We start from the raw sequence: 22,672 nt of genomic DNA, 5'->3' as shown, positions 1-22,672 counted from the left end.
CCCAGCTCTGCTTTGATTCACCCCGGTTATGGCCCAGCCACCCCGTTTCTTGCGTCGTTTTATTGTAGCGCAGACGGAAATAAAGGGAGTGAGGCTCAGTGGGATCAGACCCTAGTAGGGTTGCAAGGGGCATGAACCCCATTCGGAGGAGGCTGCAGCATCCCACAAGTGTTCCCCTCCATCAGCCAGCCCGTAACAGCTGGGGGAGCCCCAGATTTGAGGCACAACCCCACTGCACGTCCCCCTGGTCCAACCCCAAGCCAGCACAGCTCGAGATGCAAACGCAAACCCCAAACAGCTGCCAAACGATGCACAGAGGCTCCACCATCACCGATGATGATAGCAGGGACCTGAGGCTGTGTGCACCTCGAAGGGCAGCAGTTCCCATCCCACCTGCAGCACCCCTGGCCTCGAGCCCCCCCCTGCTCCAGCCCAAATGCCCCCCCCGGGCACAGAGCAGCAGGAATCACGGGCTGCCGGGTGCTGAGCCCAGCGCAGGGGGTGCTCAGCGGGCAGAGGTGCTGGGGAAACGGGTGCTCCCCGCACCCAGACAGATAAAAACGCCACTGCCCAGCAGCTCGGAGGTAATCTGCTTGTGCTATCATGTGCTCGGGGAGCCCTACCTTGAGTGAATAATAATTACGCTCCGGCAGCCCCGGCTGAGTGTGTGCTGCACGGATTAACTGCACAACGAGCTGGGGTGCTGGGCTCGGTGCCCCCCAAATGGGACCCATCCTTCGTGGATAAACCCCGTGGTTTATCCTCCGTGACCAACGGGGACGGGGGCACGGCCTCCGCGGGTCCCCACGCGCCTCTGAGCTCCCTGAGGCTGGAGGGGGGGACGAAGGAGAGGGCTGGGAGCCCCGTGACCCCCCAAGGCAGCGATCACAAGAGAGGAAAGCAGCAACCTCAGGCTGCAGATTAGCCTCGTGCTGCGGAGGCAGGAACCTCCCGGGGCTCAGCATCTCGCCGGAGACCACACAGGGAGCCCGTCACCACCACCACCACCACCACGTGGGGACAGCTCTGCGGTGCCCGGAGCCCCCCGGGGACATGGGGCACAACCTGGATAGAAAAGAGGGGACACGTTTTTCAGCCCCTTCACCCCACGTCCCCACGAGCTGAGGGGCTGCCACGCTGCGGGAAGCGGCGGCGAGGCTCCGAGCGAGTTTTCGGTGCGCTTCCCTTGACTCGATTCCCAGCTCGGCGTGGAGGAGACCCGAATTGGCCGGCAGCCACGGCGCTCAGCTCTTCGTGTCCCTCCAGCTAGACACATTCCTCAGCACTGCAGCTAAGTGCAGCGCCGCCTCCCAGGCCTTCACCCCTCCTTCAAGGATAATTTATGCCCCCCCGACCCAGCTCCCCCTTTTAAATCAGGCTGATCAATAGAGGAATCAGACAATCCTTTTAAGAAACTATCTCATCTGATCCTTCCAGCTAATGATCCCTGCTCTCCTCAGGGCTGCTTGCGGAGACGTAGCAGGCGCTGCTGCTGGGGGGAAGCAGCGGGGAGAGGGAGGGAGGAAAGCCACGGAGCCAAATTCGGTTTTTACCCAGCACTCCTGGTCTGCGGGGGTGTCGAAGCAGAAACGCCACCCCCTGGCTTTCCAAACAATGTCACGCCTTCAGCCCTTGTCCCTCGTGGGACTCCCAGTTCATCCCATTATAAAAGCTGCGGGGACTGGGACCTGCTGTGGCGGAGAGGCTGAGCAGGCTGGGGGGAAGCGGGAGCGATGCCCGGCACGGCACCTCTGCCTGGAAGTGCTTGGGTAGAGAAAGGCTCGGCGAATTTATCCAGCCGAGCCTCCAGAAGGGCTTTATTGACGACGGCTGCATTTCTATTTAACTGGCAAAGTAACAGGGTTAACCAGCGGAGAGGGAAGCATCAGAGAACACTTTAAGTCTTCAAAGTAAATCAGCTCCTGGAACAAACACTCTCGGTAGCCAAATGTCCCCTTCTCCTTTGTGTGCGCAGGGCTTTTGACATTTATTACGCCGCCGGAGAGCCACCCGCAGGAACCATGCCTTTTTCTCATCTCAGGGCCATTTCTCACCCCGGTGCGCTCCTACCGGGCTGCACCCCGTGCCACCCACCTGTGCCCCCGTCCCCTTTGGGACCTCACCCCGGAGGTGCAACCAGGACGGCACCGGGGGCTCAGCACCCTTGGAGCATCTCCGGCGTCCCCGTCACCGCTGCTGCCACCCGTGCCCTGCGTCCCTGCCCCGTTTTTGGGGCCAGGCAGGCAGCAGGCGAGGCAGGAGGCGAAGGCAGCGGGGCCGTGCCGCAGCGCAGCGCGGCGCAGGTCCTGCCACAGCAGTCACAGTGAATTACAGGGTATTAGAGCCCCGCGCCGCGCCGCTCGTGCAGCAGCAGTCACGGTGAAGGACATGCTATGATAGGACTACGCTCTCCTCCGGAGAATACAGGCGCCGGGGCTGCTGAAAGGCAGCGGGGTTAGCAGGAGCTGGAGATCCTATAGTCATGGTGAAGGACACGCTGGGACAGGACTAGGTGGTGACGGGGTTTAGGCACAAAGGATGCCGTGAATGGGGGCGGCCGTGCCCCGCAGCGAGCCGGGGGATGGACCACGGGGTGTCCGTGCGCTCACCAGCCATGAACATTTTTTATTATTCCTTCCTCCTGTCTGTAGCACCTTATTTTCGTTCACCCTCTCCACCTGGGAGCCTGGGTGCTGGGAGCTGAGGTGGCCCAGCTTGGATGGGACCTGCAGGTGCCACGGAGCATCCCCAGCACGTGGGATGCGTGCGGTGCCCAACCTGCCCTCCGCAAAACCCACATGTCAACGAAGAATGGGAACGGGAAAAGCCTCCCTGACACCAAACGTCCCTCCCCACCGCAGCACGAGCCCCAAGCACAGATTTTTGTCGCTGCCATAAATGCGGCAGGAGCGGTGTCCCCTGGTGAGGCATCGAGCGGTGACTAAGAGGAGATGACAATGAAGCGGAGGAAGCGAGGTCTGGCTGCAAGGCAACAAACCCAACCCCGGATCGGGCTCGAAGGGATTTATTGAGGATGTTTCCCCCCAAAAAAACAAGCTGGAGCTCAAGCCTCTTTGGCAAAGCACACACGGAGCCTTCTGCACGGCCCCTGCAGATAAATCTACCCCGCTGAAATGTGCTCAGTGGTAAATGTGGTAGAAGTCATGAACGACTTGACAGATCTACGCGTATTTATGGTGCTTTGGCACCAGGGATACAACCAGTGGTGATTTTTTTAACCCTGCTCCACCTCCGGGGCGTAATGCAGCCGCAACGAACCCATCCGAACGCCTCTTGGCTCAACCGAGGCGGGGAGCCAGCGAATTCCCCACAGAGCCAGGGCGAGACTTTGGGCCAAATTCATCTCCGATGGATCTCCATCAGCTTCACGGAGCTACGACCACAATTTGGCCCATTCCTGCGATGTAAATCTGATCATTCTGCTCCCAAACAGTCCAACGATGGCCACGTTTTTGGAGGGCTCTCTGTGGGTACCGTGCCAGCCGTTCCCGTTTTTATCTCCTCTGCTGCCCGGGATAAAACACGAACAAGGGGGGTGTCTGGTGGCTCTGGAAGGAAGCAGGAATTTCCTTCTGCCCTTCCCAGCCTTTTGATAGGCAGGTGGGGATGCGAGCAGGAATAACTCAATCAAGACAGCACAATTTTTAATTAATTGGTGGATCCCTTCACCGGCTGATCGCCTTGGAGACAAAAGGGAAGACTCCTTTCAGACTTGTGTGTGCCTGGTACTCTGAGCCTCCCCTTTTCACCAGCGGATCTTTGGTCTTGAGAGCTGCACAAAAGGAAGAATTCCTTGATCTTTTGCCTTGCCTTTTGCTCAGGCACATGAGGGGGAGCTGTCTTGGTGGTGGTGGTTTTTTTGTTGTTGTTGTTTTGGTTTTGTTTTTTAAGGATTTCTTTCTGATTTTTTGTGGAGGACACTAGACCTCCTCCCCCAAAACGCACACGGAGAGGGGTGGGAAAGGGGGAAAAAAAAAAAGGAAAAAAAAAATAAAAAAATAAAAAAAATCCCTCAAACCAAAGCCCGCAGAGCATTTCTCCCTGCTCTGTCGACACCTCCTGCCCAGCCCGCTCCATCCCCAAGGGGAGGGAGTTGAAAGGTTCAAGCTACATCAAGCGGTGAGTAATGCAGCGGGAGGCTCCCGCGCGCTGCTCGGGGCCAGGCTCTCGCCCCCTGCAATTGCTCCCCAGCCCGCGGCGGCTGCGTGGGGGCCGGGGCAGAGCCCCCCCCCCCATCCCCTCCCCTCCCTTCCCTTGCTCCCCCCTCCAAGTGCAAGTGCGATGCAGGAACTTCACAGGCGGTGACTGACACTACAATTATCGATTGTCGGCTGCGAAGGCTTGCTCTCGCCTCCCCCCTCTTCTCACTTGTTTTCTTGTGTGCAGCAGAGTGCCAGCCTTCAGAGACTGCTGCTGGAAAAGGCTCGGATTGACGGGGTGTCAAGATATCCACTGCCCGTGGCTGCTCACGCTGCCTTGCAGGGGGGAGCGGGTGCGCGCTGCTCCAAGCCGCCGGAGCTCGGCGATCTCCCAAATCCAAAAAGGAGCCCTCGAAATGAGCCCCCACCGGCAGCTTTTCCAGCCTCAGCCTGGGGCTGGGATGCTGGGCTGGAGGAGAAGCTCTGTGCCATGACAGCGGGGTCCTGCCTGCCCAAAAATGAAGGTGCCCGGGAGGGTGAGAGGTGTCTGGGCCAGGCGAGGTCACTCGGCGAGGCAAGGACGGGGACGGCAGCCACGGGCACCGAGCTCCCTGCCCGCACACGCTGGTAAACCTCCAAAATCATCACAAGCAATAGGAGCTCTGGCACCGGAGCAGGTTTTGGCCCTGGCACCGTGCGGGCTCGGAATTAATGGATGGGCAAAAGCTGCAGAAAGACCGGGCGCATCCGCGGCTCTTGGCACCGAGGGCACGGAGGGAGCAGAGCGGGGGCTTTCCTGGCAAAGCAGCAGCTCCAGCTGCCCTCCCGGCTCCTCCACTGAAGGCTGGATGACACCTCAGGACCCCCCATCCCCTTGTCCCTTGCTTGGCCAGCCACCCCATTACAAAACGGGGCCGGTGACCTGCCCACGGAGCGGGTTGCAAAGCCTGGTGGCATCTGGGGCTCACCACTAAGCGCGACGCAACGGAACCGGAGGCCTGAAATTAAAGCTGTCGGTGTCGACACCTGGCGATGGGAGGACTGGGAGTGACGATGGAGACCCCGCAGCTCCTGGTGCGTCGCTGCCGTGGGCAGCGCACGGCTCCTGGGGACATCAGCTGCCCAGGGGAACCGCTTGGCCTCTCCGCGTGTCCCCCCACCAGGGAGCATCCTCAGGGCTCGCTGCTCTCCTTTTCCTCCGTGGAAATCTCAACACAGCTGCTAAAGGTTTCCAGGCCTGGAGGGGGGGGGCATGGGGGCAGTAGGGACCTGTCCCCAGCAGCTTTCTGCTTGGGGACACCCCTCACCGCCCCACGGTCACAAAGATGCCATCACCCAACGGGACCCAGCACAGGGACTGAGGGGTGAAGAGACCCCGCTGTGGGGCAGCCCCATCTGCAGGACCCCCTGCCCGTCCCCATCCCAAATTTGCTGGGCAATGGAAAGGGCAGGAGGAGGGGGAACTCTCCCCTCTCCCACCTGGCACCCCGGGCGTGCAGAGGGGCTGCGTGGCTTTGGCACGACGCCTGTCCCCTCCGGGTGACACTGGGGCTGCAGACAGCACCCTTGGGTCCCCACGAGCCACCCCCCTGAGCCCTGACCCCCCCAGGGCTCCCCGTTATTGCCTGGAGCCCCAGCAGGATCCATCCCACAGCCCGGGGGTCCTGCACAGATGACAGCCACCCGCAGCCAGGCTGCACACCCTGGGGGGGTCTCACCGCTTCCTTGGGCACTGCGCATCCATCAGCAGCCCCCGAGCCCACCCTGGGGCACCCAGCATGGGGGGGCCGGGGGTCCTTACCCACCTGGACCCATGGGGGGGTGACAGGGGGACAGCATCGCACCCAACCCCGGTGCAGCCAGCCACACTATGCCCCCCCCAAAGCAAGAAAACAGCGCGCGGCATGAATAACAAAAGCAGCGATCAGGAAAGGCTCTCCCAAGGGGCCGTAAGTTCTTCAATTAGAGCTCTCATTATAGGAACGAGAAACTCCACTCTGTCTTCTGTGCGGCTAACACTTTTTTTTTCTTTTTTTTTTTTTTTTTTCTCCCCCTCTCTTTTAAAGAAAAAAGGGAGGGAGGGAGGGAGGGAGAGGAAGGCTGCATCTCTAATGCAACAGACAGGTCTGCCGAGATTCACTTTGGCTCTTATTTTGACTTTCATCTCAAAGAGCTGCCCTGGGAATCCATTAAGTCCAATTTAAATCGGCTCTCCGCCCTCACGGCTTCTCCCCGCCTTCGCCACCCCCCTCCCCAACCCCAGGCTCCCTTCTCCCCCCCTCGGATGCAAACAAACACAAAAGCCAGGCCACGCAGGGCGAGCGGCGAAGGGCAGGAAGGGCAGCCACCGAAGGGCACCCCCGGCACGGCTCCGGAGCCTCTCCCCGGGGACCGCAGCGCTCCCCGGGAGGTCGCTTCCATCTCCAGCTCCAGCTCCGTTTCCGAAGACATCAAAACCCTCCTGGAGAACCCCCGGCCACGCTCCGCTACCTCCCCGACCCCACCAGCACCGCTGACACCTTCGGGTGGCCGGGAGGTGCCACCGTCCCCATGCGCCCCTCTCCCCCTTCCCTCCCCAGGGGCGCATTTCCATCTCCTTTTATTCTTTCCCCATACAGCCAGCTGGCTCCATTAAACCAAACTTCCCCTGGCCATAACCACGCACTTCTCTCCGGGTTTTTCCCCCCCTTTCTGTGGGTTTCATGCTCGTGGGATCATTTCTTCGCCTCCTCAACACCCCCCCCCTCACCCCCCCAGCCCGCAGACGCGCGCACACACGCAGCCGGCGAGCGGGCGAGGGACAGACCCCTCGGCTTTCATCTACGACACAGTCATTCAAGCTCCGCTTCTGTCGGATAAGCAGTTTTCCAGCTTCCCCCCGCCCCCTGCAACGCACACGCTCTGCATTGCATCCTATTCATATGTTTTCAATCATTGCCATTTCGGTATTTAAAACAAAAGCGCACATGCCCCCCCCCCCCACCCTCCCCAAATTCCCCTCCTCACACCCCCTTTCCCCAACCCGCCGGTTGGGAGAAGCGAGCCCCCCTCTCTCTCCCCGGGCTCATCAGTCCTCGGCTGGTTTGTTTGTTTATTAATGTCAGCGGATGAATTTTGGGGGGGGGGGGATCAATTTTGCCGTGGGAGAAAAGGGAGCGGGGAGGGGGGAAGGTGGAAGTCCCGCTGCGGGGCTATCCAAAAACGCACGGCCAGATGTGCGAGCCCCGGGATCCAGCAGCCTCGCCGCTAAAATCCCATTTTTCTCCTGCCCCTCCAGCCCCGCTTTGCCCACCCGAGGAAAAGAAAGAAAATAGATCAAGTTCTCACGTGCAGACAACGGCGGGGGCAGCCAGGCGCCTGGCCGCGGTGGCACCGCAACTTTTGCAAGTCGAGCGGCGTGCACGCCGCCGGCTCCCGCAGGAGAAGCAGCCCTCCCTCCCCTCCAAGCCTCCCCCTGCCCCATTTTTTTAATTTTTTTTTTATTTTATTTTTTTTTAATTTGAACTTTAGGAAAAGTCGCAGGCAGGACGAGCAAAACGCATCCGTCTCCTCCCCACGCCGCTGAGGCACAAAACATCCCGAGCTTTCAGCCCCCCCTCCCCGAGCTTTGTTCCGACACCCATCCGTCGGCAAGTCCGTGGGGTTTCTGGACCGGTTGCAAATTTCTTTATGACTTCCAGCAAAGCCAAGCAGCCCCCTCCCCTGCGGGCAGGACACACACACACACACACACGCACACACACGGACCAGCACCGTGCATCCATTCGGTCGCCGCGGCACACGAGTTGCACAAGGGAAAAATAAAACCCCGGAGAAAGCCCCGGCCGCACAACCCCCCCCTTCGCCCCCTCCCGCCTCCAATCCTGCTGCAGCCTCGATAAAAAGACAGAAAAAGGCAAAAAGCACAAAGATGTAGCTTGCAACAATACCTGCGATGTTCCTTGCTCTCTCCTCTCTCTCCTGCTGTCTCTCTCTCCTCCTCTTCCAGAGCACAGTAGCCAGATTAGATCCTTAGAAAAAAAAATGTGAGAAATAGCACAATTCTCCTTTTTTTTTTTTTTCCTTTTTTTTTTTTTTTTTTTTTTTTTTCGCTTCCCTTCTCAGCAGCCCTTCCGAGCTCCTTCACTAACCATTATTCATAGACCACTAGGGGATATAAGGTAATTAGAAACGGCCCTATAGCATCCAGCCTGAAAATGTAATGCCAGCGGTAGGAGTGGTGGAGGGCTCTGGCTGCGGGCGGCTCCAGCAGACAGGAGAAAGTGCTCGGTGGAGCTAGGGACGAGGTGAGAAGTGGGGCGGAGGAGAGGGCGAGCGGCCACCGTGCCGCTGCCTCCTGGCCCCGCAGAGACGCGGCCGGCGGCGGGCAGGGAGAGGCCGAGGGGTTTGTTTGGGTTCGGGGGGGGGGGGATTTTGATTTTTTGATTTTTTTATTTTTTTAATTTTTTTATTATTTTTTTTTTTGGAGCGGGTCGCCGGCTCGCCGTGCCCGCGCGAGCTGCGCTGTGTGCGTGTGTGTGTGTGCGTGTGTGTGTGTTTGTGCCAGGAATAGCAATCAGCAGAGGCAGCACACAGAGCGCAAAAATGCCATCATGCAGGGTCAACAGAAAGCTGCAGACATTTTTTTTTTTCCCCTCTCTCTCTCTTTTTTTTTTTTTTTGTAGGCTTAATCCTCTGGAGCGGGGGAGAGCGCAAAGGAGGAGGCTGCTGCCTCCTTTATACTTTTGATTTTTTTCCCTCTCCCAGCCTCCCAGCCCCATTCCCCTACGTGTGTCCCCCCCCCACCAACACCTCCCCAACCCCGCAGCGGGGCGATGCTGGGCTAGGTGGGCTCGCACGGGAGAAAAAAGGGGGGAGGCAGCGCGGGGGGGGGTGGAGGCAAATGAACAAATCACACCTGCAGCTCTCGGCGCGGCACAGCCAGCTGCAGCCGACCGCCAGGAAAAATACAGGCTGCCGGCGCCGCGCATCTGCGGGGATTTAGGTGCCCGCTGCCCGGCTGATTTGGGGTCGGTGGCAGCTCGTCGTTGGGCACCATGGCTTTTTTTTGGGGTGCTTTGAGGATGGGGAGGAAAGGGAGAGCGTAACAAAGAGCCCTCCTTCCCCGCACGCCGCTTTGATTTATTTCCCCAGGGGAAATCAAACCCGGAGCAGAGGCGAGGAAAAGGGGGGACGGACCCCGGGTGCGGGGGAAGGACGGCGTGGGTGGCCCCCAGCACCCCGGGGTGCAGCCCCGCGTGCGCTCGCTCCGGCTGGAAGGGTGAAAAGGCTCAGCCCTGCTCTGGGCTGCGCTGCTCTAATTGAGGCACAGCCGTTCACCTTGATAGCGCAGCGCGGCACGCGGGGGGCTGGAGAGCTATTTGATCCGCTTCCAAGGTGCTGCCTTTCCGTTCAACCCCTTGCTCTTGAAGGATGGATAACCAGGCCCTCTCTTTTCCCTGTTAATTACTCGAGATACCGCGGATCAAGCTGCGAAATAGACCGAAAGCCTCCTAAGGGGACCCAGTGGCTGACAAAGCAGACCGCTCGCTCTCGTCTCCCCAGCCCCAGCCCCACAGCTCCAACCCCACAGCGCGCTCGAGGCCACCCCGGCCAGCCCACGTGTGCCTCTGTGGGATGGGAACACGAGCTGGGACCTCGTGGCTCTCCGGGGACTGGGTGCTTATCCCCCAAACCACCAGCCCCAAACCCATCACGGGGAATTGCGCCTCCACCATTCAGCGCTGTGGGCTGCAACCGCAACCCTGCCAGCCCAGTACAACCCAGTACAACCCAGTAAAACCCTGTAAAGCTGGGGTGGGATGTACCCAACAGGCAGCAGCCCCAGCTGCTCCTGTGGGATGGGGAGAAGACTGAAGGATTTGGAAGTTGTACACCACAGTCCCACCAATTCATGATCCGGTGCAGCCGGGTCACGTTTGAAATCCCCAGCTCCTGGGATCCCGCGGTTTTGGGGGAATCTCAGCCTCACGTTTCTGAGACCCTGGCTTGTGTCAAGGAGTGAGGTGGAAACCGTAAGCCCCCCACGAGCCCCCTGTGCAAATGAAATCGCCACCGAACGCTTTGCGCGTTACACGCTGGGATTTTTCCGGCAGCTCTGGAGCTCCGCGGCTGCGACGGATGGGTTCAGAAAGGCTGATTTGGGGATTTTTCAGCACTTCTGAGGTGACGGTGCCAACGTCATCCCCGTTCATGTGTGTGACGTGCTGCATCTCCCTCAGCCTGACCCCACCGTGCCCAACCATCGCCTAGCAGAGCAATTAACACCGCTCGTTAAACCCTCCGAGCTCTTGGAGGATGCCGCTGCGCGGTTATGCCAAAGGGAAAGTTTCTTTTTGACAAAACCCAGCCTAAATCCCGTTCCGTGAGTGTTGGCTACGGCCCTCGTGCCCCTCGCATCTGGCACCTGCCTCCGAGGAGCAAATCTCACCCCTGAGCTGCCGTGGAGCCGGCACGAGCGGCACGGAAAAGCCTCTCCCCTGCGCCCGCCCGCGCGCACGGAGGGCAGGGCTCACCTTGCCAAGAAAAGTCAGAGGCTTCCCTGGAAGCAACCCCCCCGCCGGGGGCTAAAAAAATAATGACTCATTGCCATGTCATTTCTGGAGCTGCTAAAACAAAGGCGCTCCGGCTCCGGAGGTGTCTCGCCACGGCGACCTACAAAGATAAAGCTTCCTCCCTGCTCCTCCTCCTCCTCCTGGTGGGAAAAATGAGTCCCAGCCCTGGTCCTGCCGGGCTCCGCTGGCCCCACAGCTCTGTGGGTCCCATGTGGGATGCGTTTGGTTGCTCTCCATCAGCTGAGCCCCTGCAGCCAGCTCTTGGTTGCCAGCACCCGGTGCTGGGGCTGCGCCCTGCGCCCCCTGCTCTTGGCTCCTGGTGCGCGGGGACCCCGCGTCCCCTCCTCCAGCTCCCATCCAGCGCCACACACCAGCTCCGAGCGGATCTGATGGATTTCCATCTCCTAACTTCGCCCTTCGGGCTATTTCTAATGAGCTTCCTGGTGTTTTAAAAAAAAAAAACCTTCATCTCGCAGCGCAGCAGCTCTCGGGACGGTTGTGCCTACAAGGATGCTCCGGCTCCATCGTATCATGGTCACCCAGGGGTGCAACGGCACCCTGCTCCTCACCAGCTCTGCCTGGTGCTTGGGACGAAGCCATGAGACCCTTTTCCCTCCCTCCCGAGCTGCAATCAGTTTTTTTGGGGCCTCAAAAAACACGTTATCCTGGTGCCTGCACTGTCACAACATTCACCAGTGTGCAGCAGCATCGCCCTAGGCGAGGAGCCACCAAATTCGCCAGTGTCCCCCCAGCCCCACCATCCCCTTGTCCCCATCCCAAACCTCCCAGCAGCTCCATTTGCCCCTCACGCTTGTCCCTGCTGTTGGGAGAGGAATCGGGAGCTTGGCTTTCTGCTCCTCTGGTGCTTTAATGAGTTTCTGGGTGCCCAGCACGTCGCTGCTGCACGCCACGACCCCTCCAGCACCGTTGTGCTCCCTCGGCGTGCCGAAACCCCTCATCTCGAAGGCTTTCCGTGGTGGGAGAGCGGCGATTATTTCCCTCAAAAGGTCTCTTATAATGGAAACCATCTCTCCATCCCTCCTCGGCCTCCTCCCGCCGTGACCCAGGCTCCGTGGAGAGGAGCTCTGCTCCGAGGCAGCGCCGTGTTTCCATGGAAAGAGTGAATAGCCGAGTCTTCCCAGCAGTTTATTAGAATTCCTTTTACTTCGATGGAGAGTTTTAGAGCAAAGTAAAAAGGCTTTAATGTGGGGCTAATGGAGCCCCTGGGAAGTGCAGGAAGGAAATCTCCCCTGGAGAAGAGGAGGCGTGAGGAGAGGGAGGGCAACATTCAAGACAAATTCCTGGACAGGTTGAAATTTTTTTGCAGAAGCCATCTCAGGCAGCGAGAAATGGAAATGAATGTTTGTTTTATTTTTAACAGATGTTACAAAAGACCTGCCAGTAATTCAGCGAACGATGCAAAACCTAGATCCCACTCACTTTTCCCGGCATGTCTTCCATTCCCTCCCTCTCCTGCTCTGTAAGAATGCTTATTTGCATTTCACATATCATATTTAAAAAAATATATTAAGCAATAAAATAACAATCTTAAGCCACTTCATTTCCTCTTTCCCTAAGGCTTTGGTTTCAGTTTAAATCCTTGGTTGTAGCAGCTATTAATTGTTTTTAATAAATTTCCCTGTCTCCTCCCGTTTCCCAAGCCCGTAGCCTCGCCACCGTGGCGGTTGCCCTCTTTGCCTTTCCCCTGGCCCGTTTTCTCCTTGCCCTTGCCCTGCTCCGAGGGACTCGAAGGCTTTTGACTCTGCAAAGTGTCGGGAGCACAACCACCACCGCTCCCTGCCCGCAGAGACCCAGCGGAAAATCCAGGTCTTGGCGGCTGCGGGGAGGAGCTGGGGAGGTGGCGAGGGGAGGAGGAGCCCCTGGCTGAGACAGGAGCCACGCTCTGCCCTGCTCTGACCACTTTCCGTGTCCTAAAAACCAGGGGCAGACTTCAGCTGCTGTGTGAGTTGACATGGACGTGCCACACGCCAGGGGGAGAGGCAGCGCTGAGCCCCCCAGCATCGCCCAGAGGCTGAGCCCAACCCTGCGGCACCCACCCACGCGTGCAGGTTCCCTGGGAGAAACAGGGCAGGATTTGGGTAGCCAGCAGCCAGCTTTGAAGGGGAGCTAAACCCAAATGTGATGCCAGGGTGGTATTTTGGAGGAAAGGGTGAAATACGGCACACAGAAATGGAGCTGGGAAGATGGCACCAGGGCGGAGGAGCTGAAAGCAGAGCGCGCAACGCCGTGCCCTGAACGTGTGCCCTGAATGTCTCAGTGTGCCAGGCCTCCTAAAAATTAGCCACTTTGCCAGCTCCGGGTTTAACCTTTGAGGACGGTTTGACCTTTGGCGATGAAACACAAGCCGCAACGTGCCCGCTTTTAATGCCTAACCACAGGAAACTGCTCCTCTCCTCCCCGTACGCCTGAAAGAGCAAGGTCCTGCAGAAAGCTGCGGGCAGGAGCCCTGGGCACCCTGCCTGCCCGGCGGATATTGCCCAAGCGAGGGGGAATCAGGCTGATTTTCTGTCCCATTTCCCTTTGGCTCCCCTGCACGCACAGCCCAAGCCACATTTGAGCCACGGCGATGCCTCGTCTGTAGGATCCCGAGCCAGGAAGGAGGAGAGGGGCTCTGGAAAGCATCTACAGGGCAGCACGGATACACAGGGGGTGCCTTTGCGCCCTTCACAAATCCTCAACTCCAATTTCCAGGCAGAAAATGGCATCCATGTGCAGCTCCAGGTGACGGGGGGAAAGCTGGCTGCTTTCGCCGAGCTTCCTCCTCTCCCCGTTACGATCCTGCACCTGGTTAGCAACCGTCGGAAAGAGGTTAATCACAGCCCTTAAATCAGGAACCTTGTTGCGGTATGCTTGGGATGCACATCTGTGCTCTCCACGTCTCCTCCCCGCCGGCATTTGGGAGAAGGCGCCATGCCAAAAAAAAAAAACAAAAACCCGCAAACGAGCCCAGTTCCCCCCTAAAGGAGCACCGAGCATCCCAGTGCGTGGCACCCCGCTAATCCCCGGCCCCACGGCTGCGGGTTGGAGGGGTCCTGGCTCCTGCGACGTTGGCAGAAAATGTTTTTTGAGGGTTGGGCTTTTTCTGGCCGTGATGGAGGGGCGGAGGTGTCAGCACCCGTGGGGAACGATCCGGACTCGGCGCTCTCAGCAGGGGAAGGGCTGCAGCTCCTGCAACCGGCAGCCACCTGGCTCTGCCGCTGGCATTCAAGCGTTGCAAAGCCCGGCCTGGCCTCGCTATTTCTAGATTCGTCCCAGGGGATCACCCTGCTCTCCCCGTTTTGGGAAAAACAAGCGTTTCTGAGCACCGCAGCTCTTCCGAGGAGAGCCCAGCTGGTGCTCGGCAGCGCTCACCGGCGGGGACGGAGGCTTTTGCGCGCGTGCACGCACACACACGCACGTGCACAGCCGGGAAAATGGAGAGGAATTGATCCTGGAGGCTAAATCTCTTTTGTTCTAGCCCCGTTCCTGTAACTGGATCTCCCCGGGTCTCAGTGCAGCGGATCGCATCGCTTTGCATGCCTTCTCCCGGTGCCAGCTTGTCACATTCCCCCGCCGGCGGCGACGGGGAGGGGACGCGCGAGGGGCAGCGCTGCTCACGGCGCTTGTTTACCTCGCAGCCGCGCACGAGGGGCGCACGGCGGTAATGAGCAGAAGCCAAGAGGGAGCAGATTGCAAATCCACGGCACGAGACCACCCCCGGCTCACGGGCTGCCCCCTTTTTAACGAGGTGCCCCCGTTCTCCTCCCCGCAGGGCCACCCCGTGCCCCGACAGGCTCCTCTCCTGCCTTTCCTCCCCGGTGCCTCATCTGGGCTGCAGAAATGCTGATTCACGGAGCCCAGCACGGGCAGCAACGGGGAGGCAGGCGAGGAGCCCCGGCTGAGGCTGCTGCCTCTGCACCGTGCCGCCCGTGTGCCACCCCGGGCGCTTTCACACCAGTGATTAGCGCCAACGCCACGACGCAAAGACGCTGCAGATTAATCTGCTCTGCGCTTTTTTCCTAGCACCTCTTACCCTGCGGCTCTCAGAAACGGTAATTCATGCCCCCGGAGAGCGAGCTCGCTGGTTTTATCCCCATTCTGCAGGGGGAAAGCCAGGTTAAAGGATCTTTGTGACATGCCAGGGACATGCAGCGAGCGGCTGGGACACCACGGTGGGGACGGGGACGTCTTGGGCTCGGTGGCCACGGGGAGGGAGCACGGGGAGGGAGGTGAGGTGGGTGGCTGTGCCCTGGGGGTTTCTTGGCTTTCCAAGAGGAGCCGGCCTCGTGCCAGAGCAATGGGGTGTGCACCCCGGTGGCATCCTGGTCCCCAAAGCCACGCCAGGGCACTGCAATGTGGTGGCCCTGGGCACAGCGCAAAGCCACCTGCTGCGCCTCACCTCCGCTCTCCTGCCAGCGCCGTGCATCTGGTGCTGTGCCTCTGCCTGATCACACAAGTCCAGCGGCCCCTGCCCGAAATTGGAGACAGCAAAATGATGCTTTTTTGGGGGCAGGCTGTGGCGATGGGGTTCCCAATAGCCCGGGGCAGGCAAAAGTCCTGCAAAAGGAGGAATCGGATGCCCGAGCCTCCTGCTTGGCACAAATCCGGCTCCCTTCTCTTTAGGGCAACCGTGACACCCTGCAGAAGAGCTCAGGTGAACACATCCAACCTATTTTAACCCATCCTGCCCCTTCAGCTGAATTCAGCATCCTTCCTCCTCCCTGGGGCCGCGTTTCACCCCAGAGCCACCCGCATCTCTGCGATGGATGCGGTGATGGGAACGCTTTGGGACATCACGGGCTGAGCAGCACAACATGACGCGGATTCTCCTCGCACTCCTCCCCATGCTGTGGCCATCGGGGCTGGATCAGCACCGCTCAGCCCAAGCAGGACCCAGAGGCAAGAGCTGGTGAGCCAGGCAGCGAGGCCAATGCCTCCCTGCACCCTCTCCGTGCCTCTGCGAGCTGCAGTGGCCAGGGGACAACAGGGCATGGGGAGAACAGCCCTCGCCACTGGTGCCTGCAGCACCGAGGCTCAGCCCTAAAACCACCTTTCCCTTTCTCACCCTCGTGCCCTGCAGGGCCGTGTTTAAGCCGTGCCGCTCCCCTGCTCCCCCGTGCACGGGTGACCGCCTGCCCGCAGCTGGCGCGGGTTCCTCTCGGCTCACGGGGGCTTCTGAATAGATTTCCACCATGCAAATGGAAAGGCCCCAGTGGGTTTGAATAGGAGCCCTTGAGGTATTATCTCAGCAGTGCCTCGAGGCAACCACCTGAATCCTTCCATGACTCGCCGGCCTGCTGCAAAAACCCGAAATGTCTCCAGCGGCGGGGGATTAAGGGCAGGAGAGGCTCCCGGGGACCCCACAGATGGGGGAGTTGCTGCCGGCCGTGCACACCCAGCCCTTGGAAAAGCAGGCATGGTAACGCCAAGACACCCAGGCAGGAAACCGAGCTGAAGTTTTCACATTAATCATATCAAGCTCTATTCTTTTTCATCTATTTCAAGGCGAGTCAAAAAGAGGTTCACACTCTCCCCTGGCAAACCACAGAGGATGACGTGAGCCTGTCTCTTGCATTGCAAGTAGAGTGTGTCAAGCAATTAGCAAGTAATCAGGAATTCAGATGTGGTGGGCAGGATACGATCCCTCAAAGAGCTGGCAGGAGCAGAACCCAGCCCGGAGATCCCCATCAGGCGGGGAAGGCAGCAGAGGGAGCAGGGGCTGTTGGTGAGCTGTCCTCGCGCAGACACCGTGCCAGCAGAGCCTGCTGCCACAAACCACCTCGCTTTTGGGGCTGAGAGCCCCCAGAGATTTCCCCTCACTCATTTCCACCCTCAGCAAGGCAGCCAGGCCGACACAAGGTGCTGCTCCCCCGGCATCCCACAGCCCTGCCTCCAGCGCCCCTTCCCGATGCGCTTCGAGGTTGCGTCAATTCTTTTTGCCATCCCCAACCCTGGCCGTGCTCAGCACCCTCCCGACACCTCGGAGGCGCCCTGCTGACGCCAGAATCCCACAAATTGTGCTGGGGTGAGAGCCGGAGCGAGCCCAGCCCAGCACCCACACCCCACGGCGCTGGGCACCGCGGGCACGGCACCCACCGTGCGCACCGGGGCGGCGCAGCACGGGGCCGGTGGCGAGGATCCAGAAGGAGCAGGCGGGTGGCAAGGGGGACGCCTCATCTGCCAGCCGCCCCTCTCCTGCCATTGCCAAGGTAGCACAGACAATGCTATCTGCCGGGGCCGTCAGCCGGCCCTCCTCCCGCCGCCCCTTCAGCCAGCAACCTCTCCATCTGTCTCCAGATGGGGTGTTTCTACCACTCCAGTCAAACCAATTCAGAGTGGAACAATGATGCTTTGTTAACAAAACAATTTTTGTGTGTCGAGCCCTCCTTCTTGCGGTTTTTCTCCCCCCCCCCCCCCCCCCTCCCCGAGTCCCCAGTGGGTCAGCTTTGTGTGGCGTCCTACATTTTGTTGTTTCTTTCACATTTTTAAAGGCTCCATATTTTCGTACAAAAGGTGCCTGCGGAGCAGCTTTTATCTGCGAGGCAAGATTTGACACATACGCAGATCACAATTGCGACAGGAGGTTCGTGATGTGGTGGTTAAGGGTGGTGTCAGGACCTTCAGAGTGATGAAGCATTATTTCCAGTGATTTTTGCCTCCGGGATAAAAATTAGAGCTGGTCCTACGGCTGCGTCTGAGGCTTCTGCGAGCTGCAATCACCCAGGGGCTGACGGAGGGGAAGTTGGAGGGAAGATGCACTCGTAAACCTCATCCAGCATCCCCTGGCGTGGCTGTGTGAGTACAGCCCATTTTCTCCCTTTTCTCCCCATTAAAACCTCCCCACGGGGAGGTCCCGGGCTGTGCTTGACTTCTCCCCAGCTGCACGGGTTGGGATTTGCCCCTTTGGCCAGCAGCAGGGAGGAAATTTCCCTTTTTTCTTCTAAAGACGTCTCCGCAGCGCAGGCCTCCACGAAAAGCAGCTTTCCTCTTCCTTTCCTTTCCTTTTTTTTTTTTTTTCCCATTTTTTTTTTTGTGCCCTGAAGCAACAAGCACACAAACCACCTCCTGCTCTCTGCACACAGCCAGCAGCTCACAGCAAACACCCGACCCACCGGCTCCAAAGCAAACAGCCCTGTGCTCCTGAGCGGGCTGGCAATTCCTACACAAGTGGGACTTTTTCTTCCAGCTCTCCCCCCGCCGCCGCAGTCCCCTCCTCCTTCCTGTCCTCAGGTAACTGCATCTTCATGGAAACACCACCGCTTCTCTGAGCCACCCCCTCCTGCTCCGTGCCAACGCCTCGCTGCTTTCGAGACCAGAGCTGCGGGGACCTCCTGTGCCGTGTCCTCTCCTCCAGCCCTTCCCAGCTCCGTTTGCAGCCGCTGTCTCCCCGCGCTGTGCCACCGCTCCCTGCCCACTGCCCTGCGCCCTGAGCCCACCAGGAATGAGGGATCCCTCCCAAAATGTGCTCTGAAGGAGCCTCCTCGGCCACCTCGGCCCTCTGGGCTCGGTCAGAGCTTGTGCTGTGCGTCTCCAAAGGAAGGAATGTGCTCGGAGAAGGGAGAACTGGGATAATCCCAATCCCCATCCCAATTCCCCGTTTGGAAACTCCTCCGCAGACCGGCGCACCAGACAGCATCTCTTTTCCAAGCCAGCAGCTCCGCGTGGACAAACCCTCGCTGCAAGCTCGCTTCTGCACGGCTACGAGCTGGGGAAGTCCGGGCACTTCAGAGAAAGATCTGAAGCATGTTGGGGGGCGATTAGCCTCAGGGATGCCAAAACCTGGCCGTTTGGGGGCTCGGATGGAGCATCTCTGGCCTGTGCTCGATGGAGATGACTTCGGTTTGCAGCAGGGCTGATGGGGCTGGCTTTGGGGAGCGTGCTCCCACTGCCGCAGCTCATTTTGGGCACGTCGCACGCACCCACCAGGGTGCTGAGGGCCGGTGCTGAGCAGCGGCACCGTGTCCCCTTCCCCACACCTCCTGCTGGAATCCAGCCCGGAGCCGTCTCTTCGCGAGGACTTTGAAGGAAGCGCAGAATTAAGCCTCCTCGGCGCTTTTTTTATATGTAAAATGCCGAATTTAGCTGCTAATGGCAATTCCCAGCAGAAAAGGATGGTTAGCAGTGGCTGGGATATTTATGAACACTTTCTAAGCAAGCGCTGTGAGGCAGGAAATCTATCGGTCCTCCCGGAAAGCTCCCCGGCTGCTGTTAGGCAGCTGAACGCCAAGTTTCAGCTCGGCTTTTGCCCGTGGCGCTCTGTCATGAAGACACCCTCCCCGTGTCTTCGTCAGCCCCTTTTTGGTGGCCATACACGGGTGTCACCAGCCCCTGCCTGGGACAAGGGTACAGCCAGGTCTCCATCCTTCCCCAGACGTTCAGGGGGGTCCCATCGATGGCAAACAGCTTGCGGGGTACCCCAGGGGTCTCCTCAGCTGCGGTGTGGGGCTGACACGTGCCGTGCCCGTGCCCTGCGTTTTTGGGAAGTTCTCACTGAGAACCCGTTGGGTTTCCCCAGCAAAGCCAGCAAAGAATTTACCCAGGGAATTTCTCTTTCCCGGGACAGAAAACCAGCTTGGAGCGGGCTGCTAGCAGCTAACCGCAAGCTCCTCAGCAGCAGCCGGGGTGAAAGAATTCCCACTCCAGATCTCCTTTTATGTCCACGGCACGGTACTCCGGTGGAGGGCTCTCTTGCTAAGAAAAGCCGTGCTAACTCCCAGCAAGGCAGTCCAGGTACGGGAGCCAGCTCCCCTGCGCGCCTCCCTCGGTCCCCCTGAGCAGCTGAGGTGTCCTTAATTCCTCCAGCCGTCCCCTCCAAGCCCTGGCTGGCTCAGCTCTCAGGCTGCAAGGCTGCTTCTCCTCCCCGAACGCTTCTCACGGGGTTTCGGGAGGAAGGCAGCCTGCTCGAGTCCCCCAGCCCGCTGCTGGGTGCTTCTGGGGCTTTCCGCACCGTGCCTCCTTTGTCCCGCACGCTGCAGGCAGACAGACAGAAGGTTCCCACCGAAACCCACCTCTCCCCTCTGCCTTCAGCTGAGCCCAAACAAAAAACAGATGGAGAACGAAACGCTGGCAGGGGGAAGCATATGGGTTGCACTTGCGGCAGCCCTCCTGGAGCTGCGGTGTAGCCCTCCTGCTGCGGGGTCCCAGAGGGTCCCGCTACCCCCTTGCCCTGCCAAGCAGCCTGGAGGTGGAAGGGACACAGGGAGGGAAGGGAAACCAAGAGGTTGGCACCTGAGGATGGCCCAGGAGGAACGATTTCATCCTTTAAGCAGGATCTGCGCGATGCACAGCACACAGGGTCGGGCACAGGACAGTGGGGGACAGCCAGCAGGGGACACTGAGCTGTGTTTAACTGAGCCCCATCCATCCCATGCGCTCCCTGGGGAAAGTGGCCACAAAATTAAGTCGGTGCCCTAACGAATGCACCCTGCTTCGCCCGCTGTAAGCCGCTCAGATGTCTTTAATACTGGGATTTTGCTCAGCGCCTGACTTTGTGACCCTAACCATGTATTTTTTAGTGTTCTCGTGCACGCGTGAGCGTATCTTCTTCCACCTCAGCCTCATCCTTTCACCGTATTTCTGGAGTAAACAACTCCCAGACTTTTCAGTGTCTGTCCTCAGGGCTGCATCTGTCCCTGAACGCTCCTCAGCTTTGAAACTGAGCCCCTGGAGCCGTGGCAAGCCATGAAGCATGGCAATGGGGTGGCCGCAGACCCAAGTGTGGCTCCTGGGCGAGGTTTCCTGCTGAGCACCACGCTACTGGTGCCTCAGTGGTGGGCACCCAATAACCCCACACGCTGCCGATGCTCTCCATGCAGTCCCGTGGCAGGAGGAGAGGGAGAGTGGAGAGCCCACGGTGGGCTTGTGGAGCACACTCAAAATGCCCTGATGGATCGCCCTGCTCACGCTGCATCCACGGAGAACCACGCCGGGGACGGGGATGGAGAAGCACCCAGAAGCTGCTGGGAGCAATCAAAGCGCAGCGTCCTCCTTCCCCTTGCTTTTGCTTTCAAACCCAGCCGCCCCCAACATCACTGTCACTGAGAGCAAAGGCAAGGAAGCTTTTGAATCACTGTAGTAAGCAGAGAGGGATGAGGAAAGGAAAGGAAGAGCCCTCTGATGGGAATGGGGCTCCTCCGTGGGAGGCTGGGCTCCCCCTCGCCCTTGGTACCCAAAGATGCTGGGCCGGTGGCTGCTGCGGCACAACGCGCTGCGAGAGGGAGAAGAAGAAACAGGAACCACCTTAAGGGAGGGGAGCCACCAGCAGAACAGTTTAAAATGACTAAATACTTTCCCAATATCACGGCTCCACGTAAGCACTGCTGTAATTGCCCTTGGGATGTTGCACAACCGGAGGGAGGGAGGGAGGGGCAGGTGCTGGAGGGGCAGGCAGGGAGGGAACCGGCCCCAGCCTGCAGCACCCAAAGGGCAGGGGAGCCCCCCTGCTGCCCCCCAGGAGAGCAGCTCCACACAGCACAGGGACGTCTCCAGCACCTGGATTTAGCCCTGGAGGGGCTGTTCCTCGTTCCTAGGAGCCAGAGCGCTCCCGGGGGGCTCCCTCCTGGCTGCCCCAGGGAGCAAGAGCAAAAGGCGAGGAACAGAGGAGGAGAGCGCACGGTGCGCCGCGCGGCACAGACAGCGAGAGGCAGAGATAAGGGCTTCATTCAAGCGCTCTCGCTCTCTGGAAGTCTCACGCAGAGCAGCTGGTCTTTAAGACAGTCGCACGCACGACATGCGAGCGCAGAGCGGTTCCATTTCTGGGTGCTTTTATTAGTGGCACTCAGGCAGGGGCATCCACTCGACCCCCCGCACAAAGGAAAACGGCTGACTCATTCTTCCAGCGATGCTCGAGAGCAGGACACGGCGCTCTGGAGCAGCAGCACGGGTCCTCCCCGCGCTTCGCAAGCCAGATCCCCGGATCCGGGCTCAGACACCGCGCGCGTACGCACGCAGCAGCTAAACCGCGGGATGCGCCGGCTCCCTGGATAGAGCACCCGCAGCTTTCGCTTCCAAAAGCAGCCCGCTGATGCTAGAGGCGGGAGGGAAACCTCTGAGAGCTGCAGTCCCGGGGTTTAAAACATCCGTGGGCCACCAGCCATTAAAAGAGGATGCTGGGCTGGTTGGCTGCTCTCGGGTCTTTACGCCAGGTTCATCGCTGTGCCGGCTGGGCAGCGTCCAGCAATGCATTAAGTGATGTGACTATTTCTGTTCTCATCACATGTTTGCTCTCATCCTCTCCAGGGTGTGTGTGTGGGGGGGGGGGGGAAAAACACATTCATTATGGAGCGTCTTATTTTGGTGAGGCTTTTCCTCTCCCTGCGTACGCGTGCCGTTGGGCTGGCGGAGGAGAAGGGGGGGGTTTGTTTTCCCAATATCCAGCATACCCAGGTATTTCTCTTCGAGGAGGCAAAGTCAAAGAAATGCTAATCAAATATCCAGGAGTGCACAGTGCTGACATCTGCACCTCGCTACTATATGGCCTTTCATTAGCATTACCTAAATGTACGACCGTACAAAGAGCAAGATTTCCTTAGCAACAGGGCTGCCTTCATATTTCCTCCCCACTACCCCCTGCCCTTAGAAGAAAAATGACTTCAGCTCTTTTGCAGAGCGGCGCTCGCAGCCGCTCGGCGCTGCAGCAGTGCTGCGCGGCGCTGCCAGCCTTGCTATATGCTGCATCTGGGACGCCTTCCTCTCCACGCCGGGACCCGCCAGCCATAAAGCAACCTCTTGACTTAGCTCTTCTGCACAGCCACCATAAAACTCCTCTCCTTTCCTAACCGAGTATATGCAAAAGAGCGCTGTAAAGGGAGAGCGGGGAGAGCCTCTCCTCCGGATGACTTACAGCTCCCCTTGCGCAGGGGGGGGATGTCCAGCACGCACGGTGATGCCGGCACCGGCAGCTGCCCCAAATTTGCTCCGTGTCGCCCGGTGCTGGCTGCCCTCCTGCCCAGACCACGC

The 22,672-nt window shown here is 59.3% G+C and overlaps 1 protein-coding gene across 2 annotated transcripts in view; it reads right to left on the bottom strand.

Moving 5' to 3' along the window:
- RAI1 (retinoic acid induced 1) overlaps positions 1–22,672 on the bottom strand; it is a 70,331-nt gene that overhangs the window by 28,753 nt on the left and 18,906 nt on the right. The window contains exon 2 of one of the 2 annotated variants that reach the window (XM_072023880.1): positions 8,090–8,170. The exons of the other annotated variant lie outside the window; for it this stretch is intronic. The gene's annotated coding sequence lies outside the window, so the exon portion shown is untranslated. The remainder of the gene's footprint in view (positions 1–8,089; positions 8,171–22,672) is intronic. 2 annotated transcript variants of the gene reach the window in all.

Source organism: Anas platyrhynchos, chromosome 15 (genome assembly GCF_047663525.1).
Source record: "Anas platyrhynchos isolate ZD024472 breed Pekin duck chromosome 15, IASCAAS_PekinDuck_T2T, whole genome shotgun sequence".
Taxonomy (NCBI): domain Eukaryota; kingdom Metazoa; phylum Chordata; class Aves; order Anseriformes; family Anatidae; genus Anas; species Anas platyrhynchos.
This window is presented reverse-complemented; position numbering and strand designations above follow the sequence as displayed.